Source organism: Haemorhous mexicanus, chromosome 6 (assembly GCF_027477595.1).
Source record: "Haemorhous mexicanus isolate bHaeMex1 chromosome 6, bHaeMex1.pri, whole genome shotgun sequence".
In the NCBI taxonomy this organism is placed as follows: Eukaryota; Metazoa; Chordata; class Aves; order Passeriformes; family Fringillidae; genus Haemorhous; species Haemorhous mexicanus.
The window spans coordinates 64178078-64205032 of record NC_082346.1 but is presented as its reverse complement, the minus strand read 5'-3'; the positions used below and the strand labels follow the sequence as shown (position 1 = coordinate 64205032).

The 26955-nt window shown below is 53.7% G+C and overlaps 1 protein-coding gene across 8 annotated transcripts in view; it reads left to right on the top strand.

Annotated features, from left to right (window-relative positions):
• Positions 1-491: 491 nt before the first annotated feature.
• The window catches only part of FRMD6 (FERM domain containing 6), a 46605-nt gene continuing 20141 nt past the window's right edge, over positions 492-26955 (top strand). For 2 of the 8 annotated variants that reach the window (XM_059850671.1, XM_059850664.1), the window contains exons 1-2: positions 785-1017; positions 24145-24263. The gene's annotated coding sequence lies outside the window, so the exon portion shown is untranslated. Of the gene's footprint in view, positions 720-784; positions 1018-22451; positions 22575-24144; positions 24264-26955 lie in introns of those variants that run through there. The other 6 variants (XM_059850667.1, XM_059850669.1, XM_059850666.1 and 3 more) reach the window with 6 other exon arrangements.

Genomic DNA, 26955 nt, shown 5'->3' with positions numbered 1-26955 from the left:
TTGTGTCTCCCACCATTCACCGCTCGCCCGATAAAGATCCATGTGAAATTTATCTTGCCATCTTTCATTAAAATAAATCAATTAAGCAACGCTGAGGAGCCTCTGATCCAGGCCAGCTCGGTCAGTTGGTGAATCCCTGTTTCCAAAGCATCTTCCCTCTCTGCTTACCCTCACATCAAAGCAAGCCAGGGACCAGCCCTGTCCTTGGAGCAAAGCCTGTCAAGAGATTGGGGAAACAGCTGATTTAATGCCAAGGAAATTAGTAACCAAATCAGTTCTTAGCCAAACGGCTCCTCTTCTTGATCTTGGGAAAACTGGTGTTTAAATTCTCGATCTCATGGTTTTAGACTCAGGAAATGTGATTACACATCTGTCATTATTTTACTCTTCTGTGTTGATGGCTCATATTAAACAAACCACATTCCTGCATTGCTTAGTAATCTCTGCTGTTCCCTCTCCTTGCCGAGGAGACAAGTCCCAGCTTGACATCCCCATCCCTGTTGATCACAGCTCTGCTGTGAACCAACCGGCAGAGCCCTCCTGGCTCCAGCCGCAGGAGCGTTTGCACCTCCGACCTCTTTTCTCCAAATTCCCACAACTTCACAGCCCCCTTTTCTCCTAAGCAACATCTGGGTGAGGAGCAGGACATCCACACCCTGCTGAGATCCATGTGTTTCTCGGAAAGGTGGTCCAGCCTTCCCCTGTCTTCCACCGAGCAGGTAAGAACATGCGCTTTGGGCTTGGACACCAGTCAAAAAGGGTTGGTCCTTCCAAGCAGAGCACAATTCCCAGGGATCCCGGTGCCTCACCAGCCCAGGAGGACGTGGAGAGCCCCACGGCTCCCGCGGGATGGGCTCCCAGCGGCCACGCAGGAGGAACCTTCCCTGAGAAACGCCACCTCTGCAGGGACACTGAGCTTTTCTCTTGGTGGCCTTATCTTCCAGCTGTGCTGAGACAACGCCGAGCTCGCCATGGAGCTGCTGGAGGAACCTGACTCATAGATGTTCCCAGCACCAGGTAGGAAAGCGAGGGCCTGTTTCAGTGGTGTTGGGGATGGAAGGGAGTGGTGGGGCAGGCGGTGACCTGGTACTGGTGGGGACACTGGAGGTGTGGGGCTGTGGTGTTGACTGAGAGGTGCCTATCCAGGTGTTTCCCATGGCTTGTGAAATCCTTCCCACCTGCTGGAAACTCAGCAGAGGATCTCAGTGTCAGAAAGTTTTGCCTTCTCCTGCTGAGGACACTGTTGGCCAAGCATTGGCAGCCATGCTCCTTGTGGCCATGTTTTGCCTTTATCATGGCATTTTCTGGCACAAGAGCTGTGCCAGGAATGGTGAAGATGCCTGGGAATTCTTGCGGAGGATGGTATGGTCTCGGGAAAACCCCGAGCTCCCAGTGCAATGCTGTTTGCTTGGATCTTGGATTTTCCCTTGGTTTTGTTGGTGTGATTTCCATCTTTTTCCTGCACCAAGCCCCAGATTTGTCCCATCCTGGGAGCTGCCAGAGGTGGAAGGGTTGGAGCGGATGGGATGTGCTCCTTGTCAGCAAACCCACCGTGTTTGTGCCTGACTGATTCCCGTGGGAGAAGCGAGGCTGGTGTGGCATCGCCCTGTTCCTGTCACAGACAAATCCACTGGGTTAAAAACAGCTCCTTTTGTTCTCTGCCATGTGACACAGCGAGTTTTCCTCCACCAACCCCTACAGGACGAGAGGGGAAGGTCCCGGTGAAGTGGGATTGAAGTGAAATGGTGGTGGGAGTGGGAGGGCAAGGCTGGGTGTGGGCAGGGCACCACTCCTTGCTGTAGGAGGCTGGATGAGGTCCTGGGGTCACCTCTGCTCCCATCCTGTGCCCCGCAGCTGGAAGGTGCTGGGAGATCCCATTCCCTTGGCACAGGGCACCCAGAGCTCCATTTTCCACAGCACCTGAGGGTCTTGACTTAGGGTCTTGGTGCCTGTTGCTTCCAAGCTTCCATAACCTGAGCAATGAGCTGAGATTGCTGAATTCCAAGCTGCCTGTGGCCTTTGGGGTTTTATATGTGTGTAAGGCAGGTGTTCCTCGGGTGTTTTTGTCAGGGATCTCCTCTGGATTCCATTGGGTCACACACTCTGGGGACAAGGGCTCGGTAGAACTTTATGTTTCGTGGCTGATCTTTCCTTATATGAAATCATCTGCAAGACTGATGTTGGCACAGATACTGTCAAACTCTTGGAGTGAGTCCAGAGGAGGCCATGAAGGTGCTCCAAGGCTCTGGAGCCAGGCTGGGAGAGCTAGGGGTGTCCAGCTGGACAAGAGAAGGCTCCAGGGAGAGCTCAGAGCCCCTTGCAGGGCCTAAAGGGGATCCAGGAGAGCTGGAGAGGGACTGGGGACAAGGGATGGAGGGACAGGACCCAGGGAATGGCTTCCCACTGCCAGAGGGCAGGGATAGATAGATGGGATATTGGAAAGGAATTCCTGGCTTTGAGGGTGGGGAGGACCTGGCACACGGTGCCCAGAGCAGCTGTGGCTGCCCCTGGATCCCTGGAAGTGCCCAAGACCAGGTTGGACAGAGCTTGGAGCAGCCTGGGGTAGTGGAAGTGTCCCTGCCCATGACAGGGGATGGAACAAGGTGGTCTTTAATGCCTCTTCCAAGCCAAACCATTCCATGACTCTGTGAAACTCCTCTGAGCCTGGTGGAACACGGGACCTGGCCCTCTTGGCAAGCAGAGCAGCTTGGGAGGAGTGTTTGTAGAATTGCTCTTTTTAAACAATTAAGAGCTTCTCCAGCTCATTTCCTTCAATGCCCTCACAGAGCAAATCAGCTTAATTAGCAGTCTAAGTGAATAATTAATTTTCTCACAGGTTTTTTTGATAGCTTCTTTAAAGCAAGAGGGTTTGAGCAGCTCCTGGCATGACCACGGCTCAGTCCTTTAGCTGGTGCCTGCAGACCCCAAGGCCCATTAATTCCATCATGGGCAGTGGAAATGGCCAAAAAAATGGCACAAGAAGGGACCAGTGGCATGGAGGAGTTTTCCACATAGTTTTCCACACCCAGCATCCCATGAAGATGGATGCACTTATCCATGTCCTAGCAAAGCACTGAGGTGTGACCCTAAAACCTGCTGCCCAGCCAGCTGATAGAGAGAAGTTTGAGGCTCCAAAGCCATAAAAATCAGGTTTATTTTCAGCTTTGCCTCCTCTTTTAATGACAGGAGGGTCTGCTGTTGTTTAGACCTGAGTGGAGAGACTTTAATTACTACTTTGGTGCCAAGGATGTAAATACGGACTCGGGGAAGCAGAGAGGGTTATTAAAAAGAAAAGACTGTAATTGCTGGGCCCCTCCCTCTCCATCAGATTTTCCTCTCGCTCCGGTTTGGAGAGGACCGGCTGATCCAGTCGTGCTGTCTCTGGCCAGGGGTTGCAGGCTCTCCCTGAGGAAGGGGAACATCCAGCAGCACCCACCCAAGTCAGGATGGAATCACCTTTAACCAGGCAGAAAAGCTCTGTAGAATCCCTGGGTTTTAGCATGGCGACACAGAGATGTTTGCAGTGTGAGGAGCGGGGCAGGCGTTTGGGGTTGGTTTTCCCTAGGGAGATCTTTTTGCCATGGAAGAAACTCCCAGCCCAGCTGTAAACAGCCTCTCTCTCTCTCGAATGCAAGCACTCCCATGGCTTTTTATTTTTTTTTTTAACTCCTATCTTTGATTTCATTTAATAATGGATGAATTATCAGAAATATGTGCTGGCAGGCAGCCCAGGTTTTGTCAGGAGGCAAACGACTTCAGTAACGCGTCGGTTGAAAATATTTTGAAAAAGAAAAAAGGGAGCGAGAACAAATAAAATTAAAAAAAAAAAAGAAAGACAGTCTATGCAAAAGCCTCTGGGGGTGGGAAAAAACCTAAGCTGACTGCAGAATCTTTTTCTCTCCCTTTTCCTTCATGCCTGTGCTGAGGGTAGGATTGTCTCACTGAACTTATCTCTCCAAGAGCACACTGTTACTTCTGTGGGGTAGAGGGGGAAATATCAAGGCTCTGATGGAGGAGCCTCATCTCCTCCAAAAATTTTGGGACAGCCTCTTGGAATTGGGGGTGCAGAGATGTGATGCCCTTGCCCACATCTCAGGCCATGCTCCCACATCCCCCATGCCTTGCCGGATCCACGGCCATGCCTGTCCCCGGGGCGGCTCTGTGGGGAGCAGGCAGTGGGTGCCAAGGGGAACTTTTGCCCCAGGGCTGGAGCGTGTGGGGTGAAGCAATCCCAGGCAGTCATCGGGCAGGAACAGGGCGAAGCCGGGGCGAGCAGGAGCCGGGGGAAGGCAGCACCTCCCCGGCGGCCTGCTCCAACACGCCGGGCCCGCATGGCCTCCCCGCCGGGCCCGGCTCCTTCCGTCCCCTCAGAGCCATCCCTGCACGGCCTCCCCGCCGGGCCCGGCTCCTTCCGTCCCCTCAGAGCCATCCCTGCACGGCCTCCCCGCAGGGCCCGGCTCCTTCCATCCCCTCAGAGCCATCCCTGCACGGCCTCCCCGCGAGGCCCAGCTCCCTCCATCCCCTCAGAGCCATCCCTGCACGGCCTCCCCGCTGGGCCCGGCACCTTCCATCCCCTCAGAGCCATCCCTGCACAGCCTCCTCGTGGGGCCCGGCTCCTTCCATCCCCTCAGAGCCATCCCTGTACGGCCTCCCCGTGGGGCCCGGCTCCTTCCGTCCCCTCAGAGCCATCCCTGCACGGCCTCCCCGCCGGGCCCGGCTCCTTCTATCCCCTCAGAGCCATCCCTGCACGGCCTCCCCGCCAGGCCTGGCTCCTTCCATCCCCTCAGAGCCATCCCTGCACGGCCTCCCTGCGGGACCCAGCTCCTTCCATCCTCTCAGAGCCATCCCTGCACGGCCTCCCCACCGAGCCCGGCTCCTTCCATCCCCTCAGAGCCATCCCTGCACGGCCTCCTCGTGGGGCCCGGCTCCTTCCATCCCCTCAGAGCCATCCCTGCATGGCCTCCTCGTGGGGCCCGGCTCCTTCCATCCCCTCAGAGCCATCCCTGCACGGCCTCCCCGCCAGGCCTGGCTCCTTCCATCCCCTCAGAGCCATCCCTGCACGGCCTCCCCACAGGGCCCGGCTCCTTCCATCCCCTCAGAGCCATCCCTGCATGGCCTCCCTGCGGGACCCAGCTCCTTCCATCCTCTCAGAGCCATCCCTGCACGGCCTCCCCGGCAGGCCTGGCTCCTTCCATCCTCTCAGAGCCATCCCTGCACGGCCTCCCCGGCAGGCCCAGCTCCTTCCATCCCCTCAGAGCCATCCCTACACGGGCTGGGCAGAGAATGGAGGGAGGGAAACGCTGAGGAGAAGGATTTGGGGGTGTTGGGGGGTGAGGAGTTCAGTGTGAGGCGCCCATGTGGGTTGGGAGCCCAAAATGCAGCTGGGTGCTGGGCTGAGCCCACAGCGGGGGCAGCAGGGAAAGGGGGGATCCTCGTCCTCTGTCTGGTGCACTCAGGTGAGACCCCACCTGCAGAGCTGCCTCTGGTGTCCCCAGCATCAGAAAGATGTGGGACTGCTGGAACACGTCTAGGGAAAGTTATGGGGTTGTTCCAAGGGTTGGAGCCCCTCTGCTCTGGAGCCATCCTGGGAATGTTCACCTGGAGAGGAGAAGGCTCCCAGGAGAGCTCAGAGCCCCTTGCAGGGCCTAAAGGGGCTCCAGGAGAGCTGGAGAGGGACTGGAGACAAGGGATGGAGGGACAGGACCCAGGGAATGACTTCATTGAGATCAGGGTCAGATGGGATATTGGAAAGGAATTCTTCTCTTTGATGATGGGAAGGTCCTGGCACAGAGAAGCTGTGGCTGCCCTGGATCCCTGGAAGTGTCCAAGGCCAGGCTGGACAGGACTTGGAGCAACCTGGGATAGTGGAAGGTGTCCCTGCCCATGGCAGGAGGTGGAATGAGAAGATCTTTCTCATCTTGGAAGGTGCCTTCCAAGCCAAAGCATCCTGGGATTCTATGACTCCATGTTCCCTTTGGTCATCCTGCTGGCTCTGGGCATTTTTGATGGCTTTGGGATTCATGTTTGGGATCCCAAATCTGGTGACACCATCACCTCCTCCCACAGCCACAGCTGCTTTAGCTGTGTGGAGGGGGATTTCCTACCCGTCCTGATTTTGAGGTGGAAATGGAGAGACAGGGAATTGCATCCTAAAGCCTGACTCCATTTCAGCTGCTTGCTCCAGCTGGTGAATTTAGCTTTGTTTCCCTCTAGAGAGTGATTTCTCCAAAGAAAGCAAAGCCCACATCAAGAAGGTCCCCACAGGATGCTCGGCCCTGGCAGGTTTGGGATCAGTCCCTGTGTCCTGGCAGCGTGGCTGAGGCAGGAGATGCTCCTGAGCCAGATTCCATCCCACTCCTCTGCCTGAGTCAGAGTGAGTCAGCCCTCTGGATTGCTCTCCTGCTGCCCCGAGCCAACCCAGCATATTTATTAGTTAATTAGTTTGCATTTCCTCCTCCTCTCTTCCCTTCCCTTCACAGCAAGCCCTCTCCCCCATCTTTCCTGCAAAGCAAACTTTGGGGACCTCCATCCCATAAATATCCCCATCACCCACCCCCAAAAACATCACTCTTTCTGCAGAGAGGCCCAGCTCCTGGTCCCCTGTTGGGTTAAGTTATTTTCTGACCCAGAGATGGGGCAACTGAGAGGCATTTTAAAAACTTTATTTTTAGTTTCATGTGAAGGGTGAGACAATACAGATTTTTATATATATATATATATATATTTCATACTATTACAATCAGAAGCCAACCATTTCTTAATTACAATGCATTATAAACATTTCTTGGCCTATCAGCTTATTTCCCACAGTCCCCTGTCCATGCACTGGGTGACAGGGGGGACCCACACTGCTCCCAGCAGAAGATCCAGGGTCCATCCCAGCTTTTTTCCCTACTAAGATGCAATTTTAGCCCTAAAATGTAAGGATTGAAGTTATTTTTCCAGCCATTGTCCCTGGCAGAGGAGCTGCACCCACAGGAAGGGTGCAGGCTGTTATTGTGACATCCCAGTGAGTTATTAGCAGAGGGGGAAGTGTGCTGAGGATTGCAGGGAACAGGAGGAATTCTTGCTGGTTTGCAAACTGTCCCCAGGGCTGGTTTTGTTCCATATCCGTGCTCTTCACAGACTCCTGGAACCCCAGGGTGGTCTGGGTGGGAAGGGATCCCATGGGCAGGGATGTCACCCACCAGATCAGGATCATCCATCTCTGCTTTTATCCCTTAGGGAAGTGTCTGAGCTGGGTCCCACAGCCTGGCTGAGCCCTACACAGCTTTGTCCTCACCAAGAAAAGCTGGAATTCAGCTGGAAACCTGGGATTTAACTGAAATCCTGATAAAAACCAGGGCTGGCTAAAAAACGTACAACCACTCCAGTTGGGGAGAGGAGGAGAGGGAGGAGAGGGTCTGTCCCCCCACTGGGAAAGGGATGGGAATGGATACAGGAATGAATGAGGAAATGGAGATGGGAAAAGGGATTTGGGATAGGAACAGATGTAGGGATTGGAATAGAGATGGGAAAAGGAATAGGGATGGAAATGGGAATGAGGATAGGGATGGGAATAGGGACAGAGACAAACATAAAGATGGGGATGAACATGGAGAAGGGATGGGAATGGTGACAGAAATGGGGATGGGAACAAGGATAAGGATGGGAACAAGGATAAAGAATGAGCATAGGGATGGGAACAGGATAAAGATGGGGACAGGAATGGGGACAGGAACAAGCGTAGGACTGGGAATCTGATGGGAATGGGGACAAGGATGGGGATGGAGAAAGGGAAGGAACAGAAAGGGAAAGGGAGAAGCCTCATTCCCACCAGCCAGCCCAGGCAATAAGCAGCTCCCCTGCCCTCGGCTGCCCTGCCTGGGTGGGGAGGGTTTTTCCAGCACTGAGGGTTTGCAGGTGAGGCACCAGAAAGCAGACAGGGAGGAGCAGGGAATTTTTATCCCCACAAACTCAGTGCTGCCATTTCACTTGGAAAACCCATGGATTATCCTGCTGTTTCCTAGCAGCCTTTGTTCTTCCTCACCCTGTTTCCCACAAGAGATGGGGAGACCTGGAAGAGCTGGGCAGTGTTGGGTTTGATAGGAATCAGGTCCAGCTCTATCTCATCTCTGCCGGAGAAAAAAAACCTCTCATTTTCTTTGGCTTTGCTGATTAAAGTTTAATTACCTTGAATGCAAATGATTCATCAAAGGAACACAGATTTTTTTTTTGTGAGAAGTTCATGTGTAGCCTGGGAAGGAAAGTGTTTATTGAGGTGTTCTCTGAGCAGGGTCTGCTCAGTGTCTGGAAAAGCTTTTGGGCAGAAACAGGGAAAAAATTACTTTTGCTCTGTTCCCAACTCGTTTTCCCTTCCCTGAAAGATCTCCCTGAGCACTTGACAGCATCACACAGCCCACTGCACAAGTGACTTATATTTTCCTGCTCTCCAGGTCTGCAAATCCATCTCTGGGAATTGCCCAGATAGGGGAAAAATGGGGCCTTTGCTGGTTTTCCATGTTCTTTGTGTGAGTTCATTCTCTGGGAGATCTGATTGCAAAACCAGTCCTGGAGTCAGGGAGACAGAATTCCAGGCAGGTGTTCCCACTGCATTTGGGGAGCCTCTTCTTTTCTTTTGGTGTGTGTAGTTCCTTTATTTTGCTTATCTTTCCTTGAGATGCCTCTGTAAGCCCAGAGCAAGACTTGCTGGGCAGCCAGCAGAGTTAGCAGGGCTGACAGGAGCTATCTGACCCCCCAAAATTAAAGGGAATGACAGTGTGGAAACACAGCTTGGACTGTAAGTAGCTTGTGCTATGAAAAATCACCTCAGCTTTGTATCCTGATGGATTTAAAGCAGGTAAATGGCTCAGGAGGGGTTGCCACCACCATGGTTTTTATTTACAACCCCAAGGGAGCTGATCCTGCTGGGATGGGGCTGTGGAGGGGAAAGGACCTCTCTGCACAATTCCCCCCCATGAAAGCCCCTGGAAATAGAAAACAAAATGATGCTGTGTTTCTTGCCCTTCCCAAAATAACCCCAAATCCTGTGGTACACTGTGGGTGGAGCCTGTGCTGCTTATCCAGCTTCTTCCCAGTCTCCTGCAGATGTCTGCAGGAATGAGGTGCTCAGGGGCAGCCAAATTCCCCAAAAAACCCCAACCTGGGGAATGGGGCCCATGGATGCTGCAACTCAAGGATGCTGGAGAGCCTCGGGGTGAGGGGCAGCCATCCCCCCAGGAATCAGACATTCCCGAGAGCAGATAAAAGGGATTGGGGCTGGCTGCCTGCCCATGGAAAATCCCAGCCCAATCTTCTCACCTGGAGCTGTTTGCAGACTCTTCTCCCCCATTAGCATAAGCAAAGCTCCCTCCGTGCATGCTGCCTTCCATCCCGCTCAGCCGCCGCTCCAGTTGGGATTTGAGGCTGTTTTTAATGTCATTCCCTCCTCCCCTGTGGCACCTGGAGCAGGACCAGCCTGGCATGTTCCGTCCATGGGCAGACAGACACGTCCCAGTGGCCTTTCATCAGCTGGGCAGCAGCACCCCAACCCTGCCCCGCAGCCCTTGCACCCATCCCGTGGGTCAGCCAGGGAAATTCCCCAGCCAGGCATTCCCTGAGCTGCCCACTCCTGCTGGGGGCTTCTTGGAACCCTGGGAATTGCTGGGAATTTTGGGCTTTCTGTGCCGAGGCTCTGACCCCCAACAGAACACTGCATTGACCTGAGGCTGTGGAGGAGCTTCCAGAATGGAATGACAGAACTGGGATTGTGGGTGTGGAGTTTGAATAGAAGTGTGTGACATCACAGGGTGGGAAACTCAGAGTTTGGGGTTTAGAATATAGCAATAGATATAAAACAAGATGGAGGTTTTAGGGTGGAGGCTGCTCCTTCTTCTTTACCTCCTTCTCCATGGGTTTGGGTGGTTTTGTGTAATTGGATAAAAAAGTCCCCATGGCAGCCATGGTTGCTGGTTATTGGGTTAAAAGTGAAAATAATTGAGGGGTCATTTCTTAATTGGACAATTGATCCTTAAAAGGCCTCGCAGAGAGAGAGAGATGGGGCTCCATTTTTAGTTTGTTAGAGTGAAGTGCTGCAGAACTCAGGGTTGGTGAGACTGTGACAGAGATAAGAGCTGATAAACGTCTCAGTCCCAACAAGAAATTCCATCTCGCCATTTAATCCCAACTCTGGCAAAAAAGAAGCAAAGAATCCACAGGTGCTGTGGAATGATCCTTTTGCACCCCTAAACACCCACTTTTCCAGCTCAGAAAAAAAAAAAAAATACATCATCCAAGCCCCCAAACACTGCTGCACTTTGCAAACCTGAAGGCGTCCAAATAATCGATCTGCAATGTTGTTTAGAACCCATTTGCATCATGCAAAGATATTATTAATTGCCAATTAGTAGTCAAGCAGCACTAATGGCACCTGGCACAGGGAGGGAATAATCAGCTGGGCTTCTGCAACTGGAAAAACACCCAGCCCTGTGTAATTAAATGTCTTCTCCAGGCTCACCCCACCCGGCTGGCCTGGGCACTTGTGTGGGGAGCTTCCCACGCCATTGGGATGGGGCAGCTCTGGGATGGGGCAGCTCTGGGATGGGATTCTGCTGGTCCCACAGATGTGTTGTCCTTTCCTGGCATGGCTGGGGAGGAAAGGATCTCTCCATGGTGTGTGGACGGAGCAGCAGAATTCCAGGAGCTGGTAGGAGCAATCCCTGCACGGGGTAATTGGGGTGTCTGAGGGATGAGATGTGGATTAGGTTTAGGTTTAGGCTGGGTGTGAAGGCTAGCTCAAGGGAGGGCAGGCCTGGTGTTCTTCATGTAACAGCTTGAGATCCAGCCCTGTCATAAACACAGCCATGGGAATGTGATAAATCCAAGCTGGCTCTGCAGGTAGGGCTCTTTGCTGAGCTTGGAGAGGGAGGAATGGGAAAGGCTTTTTGTGCCTTGGAACCTGTCCTGATTATACCTAAAACCAGGGGTTTATATTTGGAAAAAAAAAACTGGGAGGGTTATTTATTTACTTTGTTCAGCTGATCAGCTTCTAGGAGCACTGGCTGGGCAGATCCATGTCTGCAGCAGCATTCCATGGTCCTGAGAAACTGGGAAAGCCTCAGGCACTGGGAATATTGCTGGAAAGAGGGGAAAATCCCCACTGTGGGTGAGGAGGGTGAGGAGGTGGTACCAGCCTTCACCCAGGGACAGCTGCCCTGGCAGAGCACAGGAGTCCTGGCTGCTCCAGGGAGGGATGCTGCAGCTCTTTCCTCACATCCACAGCACAAAATTGGAGACTTTGGTTTTTTGGTTTTTTTTTTTTTTTTTTTTTTTTTAGTTTTATTTTGGGGGGGATTTTTGGTTTGGGGGTGATAAGCCAAGGAGTTGGTGTTGGGGTAAGCCCTGGGGAGCTCCAGACTCCAAGGAGTCTGGAGAGAGCCCTGAATTCCTGCTCTGACAGCCCAAACCCTTCTTTTCTTCAGGGCAGCATCTTTCTAATCACTGTTGCCATAAAACAAGTTGCTCCAAGTGTGTGCTGAGGGTTTGTGGAAATCAGGGGTGTGGGATGTGCTGCCACACCCAATGGGAGGATTTGGGAGGTAAATGGAAGGATTTTGGGGTGTAAATGGATTCAAACTGCCAAAGACCAGGGTTAGATGGGATATTGGGAAGGAATTCCTGGCTGTGAGGGTGGGCAGGCCCTGGCACAGGGTGCCCAGAGCAGCTGGAGCTGCCCCTGGATCCCTGGAAGTGCCCAAGGTCAGGCTGGACAGGGCTTGGAGCACCCTGGGACAGTGGGAGGTGTCCCTGCCATGGCAAGGGTGGCACTGGATGAGCTTTAAGGTCCCTTCCAACCCAAACCATTCTGGGATTCCATAAATCAGGGGAGCTGGCTGGGGGGGCTTGATTAGCTGGGATGACTGAGTCTGGGGTCTCCTCTCCAAAGAGGAGACCCTAGACTCAGCAAAGCACCAAAATTAGGGAAACCCTTGAGAACAAGGGGTGCAAGGGCTGAGTTTTCACCAGGAAAGGTGCAAAGGGGGAGCCCTACAATGCAGAAGATCATGGCTGGAGATGGAGGCATCTGTCCCTGGGCTTTGGAGCAGGATGGGATCTGGGCTGAGCCAGGACTGGGTTTATTGGCCGGGATAACACAGCAGGACTCTGATTCTTCTGCAGAAAATGCATTAATTTTAAATACAGCAAGTGCTGCTGGAGCGGCTGGGAGTGCTGCCACAAGCAGGGTGGCAGAGGGGTGGCAGGGAGGTGACAATTTCCCAGGGTTTTCCTGGGATGCCCGCAGCATCCTTCACCCTTTTCCTTCCTTCAGGGAAGGCCTTGGACAAAGAAATGTTGGCACAGGGCAGAATTGTGCAAACATGAGGTGGGCAAGGCTGAAAAAGGAGCACCTGGGATTTCTCCTTCACTGCCCATCCCTGGCTTCCAGGAGCTTTATTTTTAGTATTTTCTTTAAAAATAAGCAAAAAAAAAAACCCCATTGGATTTGGATTGAAATCATTTGGATCATTGAAATCATTTTGGATTGGATTGAAATAATCTCCTGGGATGGATGAGAGTCAGGGCTCTGCATTTCATGCCCCTGCAGTAATGGGTGTCAGGGTTCTCCTTTAAACCTCTCTTTCCCAGGGCTTTATATCTGGATCATAAAAATTCAGAGGAAGGAAAAAAGGAATCACATAAAAGGAGGTCGTAGCCACAGCTGCTTTTGGTTTATTGTGCTCACAGAGCTCATAAACAGCTTGGTTTGGAAGGGGAGAGGGCCAGGTCCAGCTGCTGAGGGATGCTTGGGGTAGGAGCCCAGGGATTTTGAGGGTGCCATGAAAATGTGAGCTCATGGGAGAATGGATTGAGGTTTTGGTGATGAGGCTTGCCCTGATAATCCCAGACACAGGTCCTGTCCTGGAGGGGAGGGCTGCTGTACCTGCTGCTGGAGTGAGGCCCCAAAATGGTCTAGAACCCTAAAATCTCAGAATTATTTGGGTTGGAAGGGACCTTCAAGACCATCCAACCCCCCTGATAGAGGCAGGGACTCATTCCACTATCCCAGGTTTCTCCAAGCTCCATCCAGCCTGGCCTTGGTCATCTCCAGGGATGGGGCAGAGGTTTGGGAGCTTCCAGGGCAGCAAGGGACATTTTGGGGTGGCTCAGATTCGTCCCCAAAGCTGTGATTCCTCCCTCCTGCCTTGCCCTAGCTCCCAGACACAGCCCTGGGGAAGGGTGAGCCAGCTCTTCCCCTCCCAGTCTGCTCTAATGAAACCTGGGCTCCTGGGACAGTCCCAGTTTCCCCAGAGCCTGGGAAGGGAGGGAGGGAGGGGTCTAAACATGGAGAAAATTCCCTCTTGGAAGTGCAGGACCCCAGGTTAGGGTTCCACACCACCCACGGTGGGTGGCTTGGGCACCGTGTTCACCCCAGGAAATCACCTGGGCTGGGGCACATCCCTGAGCCTCACCTGGCCTTGGTGTCCCCTCAGCCCGTTCAGGTGTCCTGCACATCCCAGGGAATGATGGCATTTCAGGGCCACCTTTTCCGGAAATTCAGTTTGGTGATGATCTGGGTTCTTCCAGAGGGCTTTGCTGAATTCCTGAGGGATAAATACTTCTGGAGCAGGGTGACCCTGCTGGGTGAGAGCTGGGGGTGGCATTGTCACCATTCAGACACCTCCTTTCCTCTGTGCCACGGGCTGGGAGCAGCGTGTGGGGCTGGCAGGGGAAACCCCCGGAGATCCACAGCTGCTGCTTCCCAGGGAAATGGTGTCTGGGAAAGGTCCCACTGAAAGCTGCCCTTCCAACCAAACCAAAATGAAATTATGCCTTCTCCTGCTGCAGAGAAGGGAGGGAGGGCAGCAGGAATCATGGAATTCCAGAATGGTTTGGATTGGAAGGGACATTAAAAACCATCTACTTCCAAACCCCTGCCGTGGGCAGGGAAACTTTCCACTAGCCCAGGTTGCTCAGGTTTTATATATAAATGACCAAATGATATATATATAAAAATAATATATATTCTATAGATAATTATCAATATATATCATATATATATATAAATACATATACTTTATATATTTTATATATAGATAGATTTTATCTCTATCTCTATATATATTATATTATATATATATATATAATATATAAAAATGTGTATATATATGTATATATATATATATATATATATATATATATGTAAATAATAAAAAAAATATAAATATATATCCACAGACTTTCCCTGCCAAAGGAGCTCACCCCAAAATCCCACCTGGAAAAATACACTGCAGTAATGCACCATGATTTTTCAAGCCCTCAAATGCATTTGCTCACTCACAGGTTTACAAGAATGTTCCTGAACTCTGATATTAATTTACAGCTAAATAAGCAAATAAACACATAAATGAACTGTTTGCTGTCACACAGGATGGATTCCCAATCCATCACCAAATCTGGGAGCTTTCAAGGCTTTTGGGGGCATGGTGCCAGCTCCAGGCTGTCCCATGGGTGCCAGAGCACTCAGTGACACCTTTCCAGTGAGACTCCCCAGGGAACCAGACTGGGATAAAGCCTGTGGTGGTTTCAGAGCTGGTGTCCAGTGCTGGTTCACTGTGCAGCCCCCAAAATGGGGTTTTTAGACCTGGGAAGTGGGATGGAATGAGGGAGGGGGAAGGAGAGGCTTGGGGAGAAGTGGGGAGAAAAAAGGGAGTGACCAAAGTGAAGGGCTACAGGGATAAGGGACCACAGCAACGTGCCCGGGGGCCCAGGGAGCTTGGAAACCCCAAAATCTGGGGAGCTTGGGGACACAGGGAGCTTGGAGAGCCCAAAATCTAGGGTCTCTTGGAGTTCAGGGACACAGGGAGCTTGGAAACCCCAAAATCTGAAGTCCCTGGGAACTTGGGGACACAGGGAGCTTGGAGAGCCTAGGAGCTCAGGGATCCAGGGAGCTCAGGGACACAGGGAGCTTGGAGAGCCCAAAATCTGAGGTCCCTGGGAGCTCAGGGATCTGGGAAGCTTGGAAACCCCAAAACCTGGGATCTCTGCGAGCTCAGGGACACAGGGAGCTTGGAGATCCCAAAATTGGAGGTCCCTTGGAGCTCAGGGACACAGGGAGATTGGAAACCCCAAAACCTGGGATCTCTGCGAGCTCAGGGACACAGGGAGCTTGGAGAGCCCAAAACTGGAGGTCCCTGGGAGCTCAGGGACACAGGAAGATTGGAAACCCCAAAATCTGGGATCTCTGGGAGCTCAGGGACACAGGGAGCTTGGAGAGCCCAAAATTGGAGGTCCCTTGGAGCTCAGGGACACGGGGAGATTGGAAACCCCAAAACCTGGGATCTCTGGGAGCTCAGGGACACAGGGAGATTGGCTGCAGCTGTCTGGCTCCTGTGTGCCATTAATAAACACAAAGGGATTAATGAGCTATTTGTGGGAGCCCATTAGGCAAATATTAGCCCAGCTATGGATCCTCCTGGAGGCTGCCTCAGTCCATTTCATGAAAATCAATTCTCTTTTGGGCAGGCATGGGGGGAGGGCACGGCGGTGGCTTCAAAAAGCAGAGGAATTGCACCAATCCTGCCTGGCAGCACTGGCACCTTTGGAACCCTTGGTGTCAGGTGCCTGGCTTGATCCAGCCCCAGCATCCTGGTCTTGGTGCTCCCAGGACTGGTTTTAGCCCATGTTGGTGCTCCCAGGACTGGTTTTAGGCCATGTTGGTGCTCCCAGGAGTGGTTTTAGCCCATGTTGGTGCTCCCAGGAGTGGTTTTAGGCTGTGTTGGTGCTCCCAGGAGTGGTTTTAGGCCATGTTGGTGCTCCCAGGAGTGGTTTTAGGCCATGTTGGTGCTCCCAGGAGTGGTTTTAGGCTGTGTTGGTACTCCCAGGAGTGGTTTTAGGCCGTCTTGGTGCTCCCAGGAGTGGTTTTAGGCTGTGTAGGTGACCCCTGTGGGAAGTGATTCCCGCTGTCCCCAAAGGGGTTTTCAGCCCTGCTGTGAGTCAAACCCCAGGCAGGGGCTGTTGGCAGCAGCCCTGGCACCCCTGGGGTTCCAGAGGGGGGTGAGGTAGGTGTGGAAGTGGTGAATGGAGTGAGATGGGCTTTAAGATCCAACCCAAATTGTGGAAACGTGGGATGATTTGTCCCCAGCTGCTGTGGGCTCCTCTGGTGGGAGCAGCAATGCTCAGGATGAGCCCCTGGAGCTGCTGGGCTCCAAGGGGGCTCTGGGGTCAGGAGCTGCTGGGCTCCAAGGGGGCTCTGGGGTCAGGGGAAGCTGGGGTCCAAGGGGGCTCTGGGGTCAGGAGCTGCTGGGGTCCAAGGGGGCTCTGGGGTCAGGTGAAGCTGGGTCCAAGGGGGCTCTGGGATCAGGGGAAGCTGGGTCCAAGGGGCTCTGGGGTCAGGAGCTGCTGGGCTCCAAGGGGGCTCTGGGGTCAGGTGAAGCTGGGTCCAAGGGGGCTCTGGGGTCAGGAGCTGCTGGGCTCCAAGGGGGCTGTGGGGTCAGGAGCTGCTGGGGTCCAAGGGGGATCTGGGGTCAGGTGAAGCTGGGTCCAAGGGGGCTGTGGGGTCAGGAGCTGCTGGGGTCCAAGGGGGCTCTGTTTCTCCCTGCCTTGGACTCCCATCCCCTGTCCCCTTTGGCATCCATCCCTTCCCTGCCAAATGGAGCGCTGACCTTGGCCGGGGCCGCCGGGGCTGCCCGGAGCACAAACAGCTCTTCAGAGCAGCAGTAAATCATTGATGGGTGCCTGATGGACACATGGGGCCACGGCCAAGCTCCCTGGGCTCCCTGGGCATGGAGGGGGGGACTGGGCTGGCTTTTCCCTGCTGCAATATCCTGTTTACACAGCGCCAGGCTGGTGTCCTGTTTCCACGGGCAAAAGGTGCCTGCCTGCTTTCCCTGGGGATGGAAATGGCACCAGCAGAGCAGCTGGGTTAGGGTTAGGATTAGGGTTATTCAAAGAGCACCCCAGAAAGTTGTGCTAGCACCAGGGCTGTTACCAACCATGCCAAGGAAAGCACATCCCAGCAGGGCAGTGCCACCCCAGGGCACGGTGGTGTGGGTGAAGGGAACAGGGTGGTATGGGAGCCTCTGTGTCCTTCTGTGATGGAGCTGGGGTTTAAATTAAAATATGGGGAATTATTAAATTTATTTAATTAATTAATTTTAAAAAATTATTTTAATTAATTAATTTATTAAATCATGGGGAAATCCTAATTTAACTGTCACTATACGACATGAAATAACATGACAGATGAACACTGCTGTTCTCAAGGTGAAAAAAGGGAAGTTTATTTTCTAACTCTAACATTTCTAGATTTTCAAAAGTGACAGTGGATTGGAAGGTGACAGTGCCACCTCTCCAATGACGCTGGACAAACCAACAGTCCAGAAAATTTCTCCTCCTCCATAAAAGAATGCAAAACAATAAGTTATTTACAGAAAGTGTGTAAGAAAGTTCATTACAAGGATGTAAACATCAGAAGGCTTAGAAAATCTTTAAAAATCAGGGCGACAATGAGTGGCTCAGGCTGTGAGGGTTCTGCTAGGTTCTCTTCAGGAAGTGCATTGGAAGATCTCCAGTTCCCAGTGGGAATGTGGTGCTGGTCCATGACCCCTCGTGCCCAATCCATTCCTGATTCTGCTGCACTTTGCACAGAGCAAACCCAGCCCTGCCCCTCTGACCCCCTTTCCCAGCTTTATCCCAGATCCACCCTGGATCAGGTCTGGAGCCAAACCTTCAGCTTCATGACCCCATTCCAGATTTCACTGTGGCTCCTCCAAACTTGTAACCCAGCCCTGCTGCCATGGAAAATCCATGGGCACAGGTGAGCCAGGAGCTGGATCACCAGGGTGCCAGGGAAGAATGTGCCCCCCACACCTCCTCCTTTGGAGCACTGATGGATGCCCTGGCTCTTTGAAGTCTTTCACCACCCAAACTCCACTCTTTTTTTTCTTTTTTTTTTTTTTTTTTCAGCAGAGAAATTCCCAGTTTTCCTCCCACCCCACCCCACTGAGGGGGGGAATTCTCTGATGTTTTGTAGGTCGGGGCTGTTGGTGACCCCCCTGAGGGGCCCCTGCTGGGGTTTCTCTCCCGTTTCAGCAGCCCTGAGGCGTCTGCCCCTCTGTCAGATGGGATTGGAATCATGGAGTGGTGGTGAAGCCGGAGAACAGACGGGCTAAAAATATTCCCCAGCTCACTTCTGTGATCTTTCCTCCCCGTCTGCCCCTCCCCACCGCCCTTTCCTGCTTTACACCACAATTCCATGGGATTGCAGCAGCTCTGCCAGGCTGGGAGCAACCTCTAGGAATAATCTCCAGGCCATGAAAAAGCCCTTTGGGACCCCTCAAAACAGAAAGGATGGGAGGGAGGAATTGGAGTTTTTAAAGAGGGAAATGAGAGTGGATTTGGAAATGGGGCTGTGGGAAAACCAGACTTACTCCACAGAAAATCCCTGCCTGAAAATCCCTGAATTTATCAATAATTTGCTGATAAACCCCACCATGGTGGCCCGGGTTGGGTGAGGGTGTGATCCCGCCTTTCCCTCCGGCCATGCCGAGGAATGTCCCGGGCTCCAGTGGCATCCCTGCTGCTGCTGAGGAGGATGCTGGGCTGGAGGAGCTGGGAATACTCGGGCTCCATCAGCTGAACACACCGATCAGCACTGCCGAGCCAGGGGATGCTTCCCTGCCGGGTGCACGCTTGGATTTTCTTGATGGCTCCAACACTCGGGGATTCAGGCTGGATTTTGTCATTTTCCAGCCTTGTTGGGTTTAAATCTCATGCAGCTCCTTTTTATTTTCGTCCTTGCTGACGTCCCAGGCAAAGGCTGGGCATGGTGAATACAGAGGGGGATTTTTGGGGGCCAGTTAAATGTAGCAGCATCCTCCCTCGGCTAAACTCAGATGGGAAGAGCCCCTCTGGGAGCATCCCTGAATTCCTGGGGAGCCAGGGGTGGTTTGGCACTGCCCAGATTCCAGAATGCTCAAGGAGCCATCCCGCTCTCCACCTGCCTCCTGAGCTGGGGTGTCCCCAGGCCTCTCCCAGGGAATGTTCCCCCTTTCCCAGCATCATCCAGGGCTGGCTCCTGCATGCTGGGATCAGTTTTCCCAAAATTCAGCTGGGATGGATGGAGTTGAAGCTGTCCCCAGGGGCAGCACTGGGGCAAAACCCCTGAGGAGGGGTCCCAGTGGGTGCTCAAGCTTTTAATTATTTATTATTATTATTTATTTATTTTATTATTTATTAATAAGCTCAGGCTTATTAATTCTATTACATTCAAACCAAATTGAAGCAGAGGCTGGACGAGACCTCCATGAATTGGGTATTTATGGCCAAAAATCAGATGGAATTCTCCTAAACAGCCCAGGAAAAGCTGGAGAGGGTCCCTCCAGCCTGGCTGCTTCTGTGCTGGGGGGACAGGGACTCACCCACCCCAGCCTGGACAGGGAGGGAGGAAGAGCTTCCTTGGAAATCCCCGTGAAATGCAGGAATGGGAGCGAGCTCCAGCTCCTCTCCGGGGTTTATAGCAACGCTCCGGCTGTTGTGGCTCCACACCAGGGATTCTTTATTTAATTTCTTCCCCTTATGGGCTGAGAAACCTTCCCAGCCCCAGCACAGCCCTCTCACGGTAGCTGGGATTTGTTTTCCCCTCTTGTCCAGGGAGGAATTTCTAAATCCCAGCTGCAGCCAGAGCTGGAGCTGTGGAATATGCTGAGTTGGAAGGGGCCCATCAGGATCGTGGAGTGCTGTGCCAGGTGTCATCGAGCAGAGGTGACACCCCTGTCCCCAAATGCCCCCCACAAGGCTTGTGGCCAGCACTGAGGTCCCTGTGCTGCTGCTCCAGGGTCAGTTTTCCCAGCAGGACATCCTGAAAATCCCTAGAAATGGATGCTGGGCACCAACAGCAGCAAGCCTGATCCATCAGCCTTTGGGAAGGGATGGGATGCAGAGAGGGATGTGTTTGGTTGTTATTTTGTTGCTTTTTGAATAATATTTTTTATGCCATTAACAAAATCCGAGGGACACAATGAGATAAGAGAGCTCCCACGTCCCCGTGTCCCTCCCTGCCAGTGACAATGCCAGCATTGAAATTCTGGGATGGGAGACACTTGCCTGGTGATAATGCAGGATCACAGTGAGCTGCTGCTATTTCCTGTCCTTTCCGTATAAATATATCCAGTGAGAGAAAAATCCGTGTTTTTTATGGGAATGGTATTTTAACTCATAACCACACCACTTTTTTCTTTTTTTTTTTTTTTAATTATTATTTTGAGATAGGCTTAGCAATGCAAAAAATAACCAAACCAACCCCAAAAGAATTCAATTCTTTTTTCCATTTTCCATCTGCATTTCCGCTCCTTGGGACTTGAGGGAGATTAATTCCAGAATTGTGAGGGAAATGTCACCGGAGTCTTTGGGCTTTTCCTCTTGCAGAGAGCAGAGGCAGAGCAGACCCTGGCTGAGGTCCATCTTTCCAAGCTCTCCCCACACTGTAGCCTGGGATGGCTTTTCCTGGAGTGTCTCCTCCAGCCCTGGGAGCATCTCCCTTTGGAAGGAGCCGAGATTTTCCCCCCGGCTCTGGAGCAGCCGCGCCATCCACGTTGGTGTTTATACATCGCCTCGCTGGCATCCCAGAGCTCTTCCTGCTGCTTTATTTAGCCTCTGCAGCAAGGCAGGAGCTGGGCTCCTGTATCCCTGTGTTCCACAGGGCCTGGGATGGGGCTGGGATGGGCTCAGCAGGGCCACTCGTCCTCCTCAGCACCGCAGCAATGGGGCCGTGTCCCGCTTGTGCCGCCCCACAGCCCTAAAATGATTTGTGGGCTCAGAGAAATGAGCCAAAGGGAGGCTTTGCTTGTGTTAACTGCAGGAGGGGTGTTTCCAGAGGGAGTTTTTTGGGAAAAAAAGACATTTCTGGCTGGAAAGACAGGCCCTGCTTGGAATGACAGGCCCTGCTGGGACAGGATGCTCTCCATGCCCTTGGCAGTGGCACCAGTGGCTTTGTTAGGACTCAAGCAGGAGGCGTGGGGTAGAAGCCCTCTCCCAATTCCACCTGGCATGGACAGGAGGATCAGAGTGAGCCCAAACCCAAGGGAAATCCAGCTCCAGCCCTGCAGAAAGCCAGGCTGTTTTTCTCCACGAGGAGAGCGGCGTGTTGGATTCCCAGCGCCGGTACCGTGCACTCCCATAATGGAATTACCCAGCACGAGCTGTTGAGCTGCAAACAGATTTCAGCAAGGAGTGTCAGGGTGTTCACAGCAGAGCTGCTCTTTATTTAGGGCTGGGAACAAGCGGCTCCTCTCTCCCAGAGCCTCAGAAAGACTGCGGGGGCCGAGGCAGCCTCTCAGGTCAGCCTGAGAAACGCCTTTAGACGGTTAAAAGTGAGGAATAAATAACTCCTCCAAAAACAATCTCGCCAGATGGCACTTCTGAAGGAGGAGCGGCTCGGAGATGCTTTGCTGCTAATTTATGGTGCTGCTGCTGTTGCTATTCCAGGCCTGGGTCACCTATGGAGAGGGATCAGTGTGTGCATCAGCTCCAAAGGGTGGCCAGGCCTCACATGAGTGAGCCCCACTCACCTTCCTCCAGCTGCTAGTGGGGGATTTAATGGGAATGGGGTTTAATTCTGCTCCTGCCTCAACCTGAATCCTAAGAACTGGGATTCTGTGATCTCCCAGGGCTGGGGATACTGGCATGGGTGTGGGGGGTTCCCTACACAAGGGTGTTGGGACCTCTGCAGAGGACATGTGAGTCCCTTTCCATAGGAGATCATAGAAACCCAAGGTTGTTTGGATTAGAAGAGATCTTTAAAAAATTCTTGTTCCAACCCCTGCCATGGCAGGGACACCTCCCACCATCCCAGAGTGCTCCAAGCTCTGTCCAGCCTGGCCTTGGACACTGCCAGGGATCCAGGGGCGGCCACAGCTTCTCTGGGCACCCTGTGCCAGGGCCTCCCACCCTCACAGGGAAGGATTCCTTCCCAATATCCCATCCATCCCTCCCTTCTGGCAATGGGAAGCCATTCTTCCTTATCCAAACTCCCTCTCCAGTTCTCTTGGAGCCCCACTGCAAGGAGCTCTAAGGTCAATCCAAGCTGGACACCCCCAGCTCTCCCAGCCCTCCAGAGCAGAGGTTCCCCAGCCCTCGGAGCCTTCTCCGGCCGCGCTCCCGGCGCTCCCCGCTGAAGGATGCTCAGCTCCGCTCCCGGGCACCTTCGGCCGCTCCATCCGGCAGGGACGGTGCCCGTGTGCCCTCTCAGGGGATGCGATGCTCGGGCTCTTCCCAGAGCCTTCCGAGGGCATCGTGGCGGCGGCTGCCCGGCTCCCCACGCCTCCTCCGGGGCCACCACTCGTCTCTCAAGCCCGGGGCCACGCCGCTCCCGACCCCTCTCCCCGCTGTCCCGGGCACGGCGCCGGGGCGGGAGGCGGTGCCGGTGCCGCTCGGGGCGGTGCGGGGCGGCCCGGGAAGGGGCGGGGGCGGCGGGATGGGCTGGGCTGGGCTGGGCTCGGCACGGCTCGGCTCAGCACGGCGGGGTTCGGCTCGGCACGGCACGGCTCGGCTCGGTTCGGCACGGCCGGCACGCAGCGCGCTCCCGCAGCCGCAGGTAGGTGCGTGCCCGGCGCCCCGCACCGCGCTCCCGCTCGGCTCAGCCTGGCTCGGCTCAGCCCGGTTCCGCTCCCTTCGGCTCGTTTCGGCTCGCTTTGGCTCAGCCCGGTCCGGCTCGGCTCGCCCCCGCGGGGCCGTGCCGCGGGTGGGCCCGGCGCGGCCGCTTGTTGCGCTCGGGGGCGAGTTGGAGCCGGAGCGGTGCGAGCGGCCCCGGCTGCAGGAATGCGAGTCATTTCCTCCGCCCGCCCGCGGGAGCTGCGGCTCCGCCGGAACCCCCCCACGGCCCCCGACGGCCGCGACACAGTCGCGACACAGTCGCGACACCGCCACGGCCACCCCGGAGCCGCTCCGGCGCCGGGCGCGCTCCAGGGGCGCGCTCGCCCAGGGGACCCCTCGCCCCTGGGTCGCACTCGCCCACGGGTCCCCACATCTGCGGGACCCCTGGCCCCTGGGTCTCAGCCGCCCGCAGATCTCCTTGCCCCTGGGTCGCGCTCGCCCACGGGTCTCCCTCACCCGTGGGCCACCTTGTCCCTTCACCCACAAGTCTCACTCACCCTTGGGACTCTTTTCCGTGGGTGGCACGCACCCACAGGTCCCCTTACCCATGGGACCTCTTGCTTTCACCCACAGGTCCTCTCACTTGTGGGTCACTGTCCCCTCATTCCTGGTTCACAGTCACCTACAGGTCCCCTTGTCCCTGGATCACAGGTACCCATGGGTCCCTTTGTCCCTGGGTCACAGGTGCCCATGGGTCCCTTTGTCCCTGGGTCACAGGTGCCCATGGGTCCCTTTGTCCCTGGGTCACAGGTGCCCATGGGTCCCCTCTCACCCCTGGGTCTCACCCACAGGCCCCCTTGTCCCTGGGCCACACTCACCCAACTGTCCCCTCACCCCTGGGTCACACATCCCCAGTGGGTCCCCTCACCCGTGGGTGCTCTGTGCCTGTGCCAGCTCTTTTCCGTGGCTCGTGGTGACCCACAGGTCCCCTCAGCTGTGGTCCCCACCATCTCCTGGTTCCCATACCTGTGATCCTCTCATCCATGGATCCTCCTGTCCCTGGGTCACAGCCACCTGTGGGACCCCATTGTCCCCGGGCTCCCCTCACCCTCGGGTGCCCCCCACCCCATGGAGGTGCTCAGGGTGCCAGCTGCTCCCTGCTGGTGTCCCTGATGGCCCTCTCTGCGTTTCCCACCGGGAATGCCATCCCTGACACGTTCTGGATAAATCCATGCAGCTCCTGAGCCAGGCTTTATCTGACCTGGTGCCCTGATGGCAGCGGGGAAATTGGGCTGAGCTTTCCCAGGGCCATCCTTGGTGTTCCTGTGTCCTTTGACTGGCCCGTGGGAGTGAGGCACATCCCGACCCTGCCATGCCCCTGGCCCCCTGCCACCTCTCTGCCATCTCCCATTCCTGAATCCTCTTCCTGCTCGTGGCCAGTGCCTTTCTGGCCATCAGGATGTTTTTCCCTCTGAGCCAAACTCTGCTTTTCCAGAGCTGCTTCCCGCATGGCACTGATGGAGCTTTGCTGCTCTGCCTAATTCTGGGCTGGTTTGTGTTGGTGTTTTTCCACAGGGCTCGCTCTCCCTCTCCGAATCTTGGATAGAGCTGGGATTAATTCGAGCTCTCTTGCCTGAAAGAGATGTTCCGTTTAAAATTCCCAATCCCGAAGGCATATTGGAGTTTGGTTCTAGGTACTGGATTTTTACTATTGGTTTTTAAAGGGGTTTCTTTTATTTTTTTTTTTTGAAACTGGGTTTATTCAGGCTCTTTAAACCCTGAGTCTGTAAGCAATTATTCCATTACATGAAAGTCAGGACGCTGAGAAAGATTAATTCAGACCAGATGTAAAAATAAATGGGAATTTGAAATTAAGATGATGTCAGTTCCCTCCTGCTAAAAAAAAAACCCGGCAGCCTTTGGACTCCAGATGGAGTATACAAACCATGGCGCTGGTTAAAATATCTGCCTGCTCCTTAATTGAGTTTTATACTGCTTTTTTTTTTCCCCCTTGACTGAAAAGTGGGCTTTGGATATTTTTCCCAAAAAGCTTTCCCCGATTGTGGCCGGGGCAGGGAAGTTGATGGAGGCTGTGGCGTGGCTGAGGAGCTTTCCCAGCTGGAAAACTGGAGAGCGGCGCTGCTGAGGGAAGACAAATCTCCCTCTGCCTGCCCTAGGATTAAAAAAATCAGGAACTTGGTTTGGCTTTGTTTTGATGGATTTGGAGCTGGAGGCGAGGACGCCACAGAGGGCAGCAGGAGCTCTGGATAGTCCAGGCATAGATTTGAATTTTTTGGCATAAAATGGAGCTGGTTTTTGGGTTCTGGTGTGTCTGCAGAGCACTTTGCATCCCATTTTTTCCCCCTCCGTGTGCAGCAAGCGCTGCACATTCCCGAGAGTGGGAATGGGTTTGGGCACCGATCCCATGTAGAGGAGCCTGTGAGTGGGATATTGGGACTGGGGCTCCCCAAAAGTGCCTCCTACTGGGAAGGAAGGGTTTGCCCAGGGTCAGAGCATCTTGGGGGTGTGTTGTTATAGAAAATAACATAAACATTCATCATTGCATATTATTAATATTAATATTTACGTGGCATGATTAATTATTTAATATTATATTGTTAATTAAGTTTAAAATATTACTTTAATTTCTAAATAGGGATCTCCGTGGTTTGGAGACTCAGGGCTGTGCTTTCTGTGGTGCAGGGATTTGGGATGGTGACTCTGGCCCTTGGGGCTGCTTTGTGGTCCAGGGATCCCGCAGCCAAATCCCAAGGGATTTATGGCAGCTGCTGCTGGTGTGGGCTGCAGCCTGCCCACGGAGAGGAGAGCAAAGGCAGTGCTCCACATCCATGTGCAGCCTTGGGAGTGATGCCTGTCATCCTGGGAGTGGGATCAGAGCTCTGGGAGCTTTGGGCTAGCTGGTGCTGGGGGATCATTCCTAAAATGCCTGGGAATGCCATGGGACAGGCTCTGGAGCTGGATGGGAGAGCTGGGCTGCCCTGAGCACAACGCTCTTCAACCCAGTCCTGATATTATTCTAATCCCAAAGGCTCAGGCAAAGTTTCCTGGAAGGAAATCTGATGGAAGGGGCTGGTTCTGGAGCAGAGGAGGGAAGAGGAAGAGAAGGCGTTGTCCCTCCCCTCCCTGGAGCCCTTGCCAGGAGAAATCCATCTCTGTGTCCATCCCTGGTGGAGGCAGGGACGCTTTATTTATATTTTAGTGCTCCAAAGTCAGGGAATGAAGAGGCCTGGGGTGGCTCTGCTGTGGGCTGGATGGAAAATCAGCACTTCCAGGCTGGATTCTGCTCCGTGCATGACAAGATAGGCAGGGCAGCAGCTTCCTGAGCTGCCATGGCTCAGCCTGTGTTTCCCCATGGAATGTCATGTCCCATGGGGCTCATCCCCAGCAGGAGGGGACATCATCCCATTTTTAGGATCATCCACATGGCCCAGCCATTCCTGCCCATTGCTGTTGTCTCACTGCAATAGCCAAGGGGGAGGAGGATGAGGAAGAGGAAGAATGTTGAAGAAGTGGAGACAGGCGAGCTCCTGGAGGAATTTTCCTTGGAGAGGCTTTTTGGATACCCCCAGCACTCGGGGGCATCTGCTGAGGCTGGTGGGGGCTGGTCCCCAGCTGCCCAGGCTGAGTTGCCAGCATCCAAATAGCTTTTGTGGTGGATGAAGTAATGGAATATTTATAACTGAGTCCTTTTTCCCAGTGAAGGTCTCTTTCATCTGCCTCTCTTCATTAGGAGGAAACTGTTGAGTTCATGAAGAATTGGAGACGATTTTAATTACGGGGCAACCGCAAGCAGGAATTAATCTGGGTTTTGGGTTCGGAGAAGCTGCATTAAGGGACGGCCCTAAAACTTGTAATAACAGCTCTGTGCATACCTGTGCCTGTGATGTGGGGTGAGACCCACTCCAGACTCTTCAAAACAAGAAATTCCTGCCCCGTGAATTCATCTTCCCATCTCGCCCCGCGCTCTGGGCAGCCTCTGGCTGTGGATGGCCCCTGCCTACGTGTGGGTCCTGGGCTGGATCCCTTCCCTCGCCCCTGGGGTGCCTCGGGAGGGCTGGAACAAAAGCCTGGAGGTGGGTTAGAATCAGGGAACCGTGGAGTTTTTTAGGTTGGAAAAGACCTCTAGGATTGTAATCAGCTGTTCCCCCAGCACTAACCCATGTCCTCAAGTGCCACAGCCGCACAGTTGTTAAATTCCTTCAGGGATGGCAGTGTCTGATAGAGCTGCAGTTTTTGGAAAAGTGGATATTTTGGCAAGGAGGGATGGATTTGTTTGATGGAGGAATGGACAGGATCTGCCTGGAGGCTGGGTTGAACAGGAGCCACTGGGATGTCTGGTGGGTACCACAGAGGGACAAACCTGAC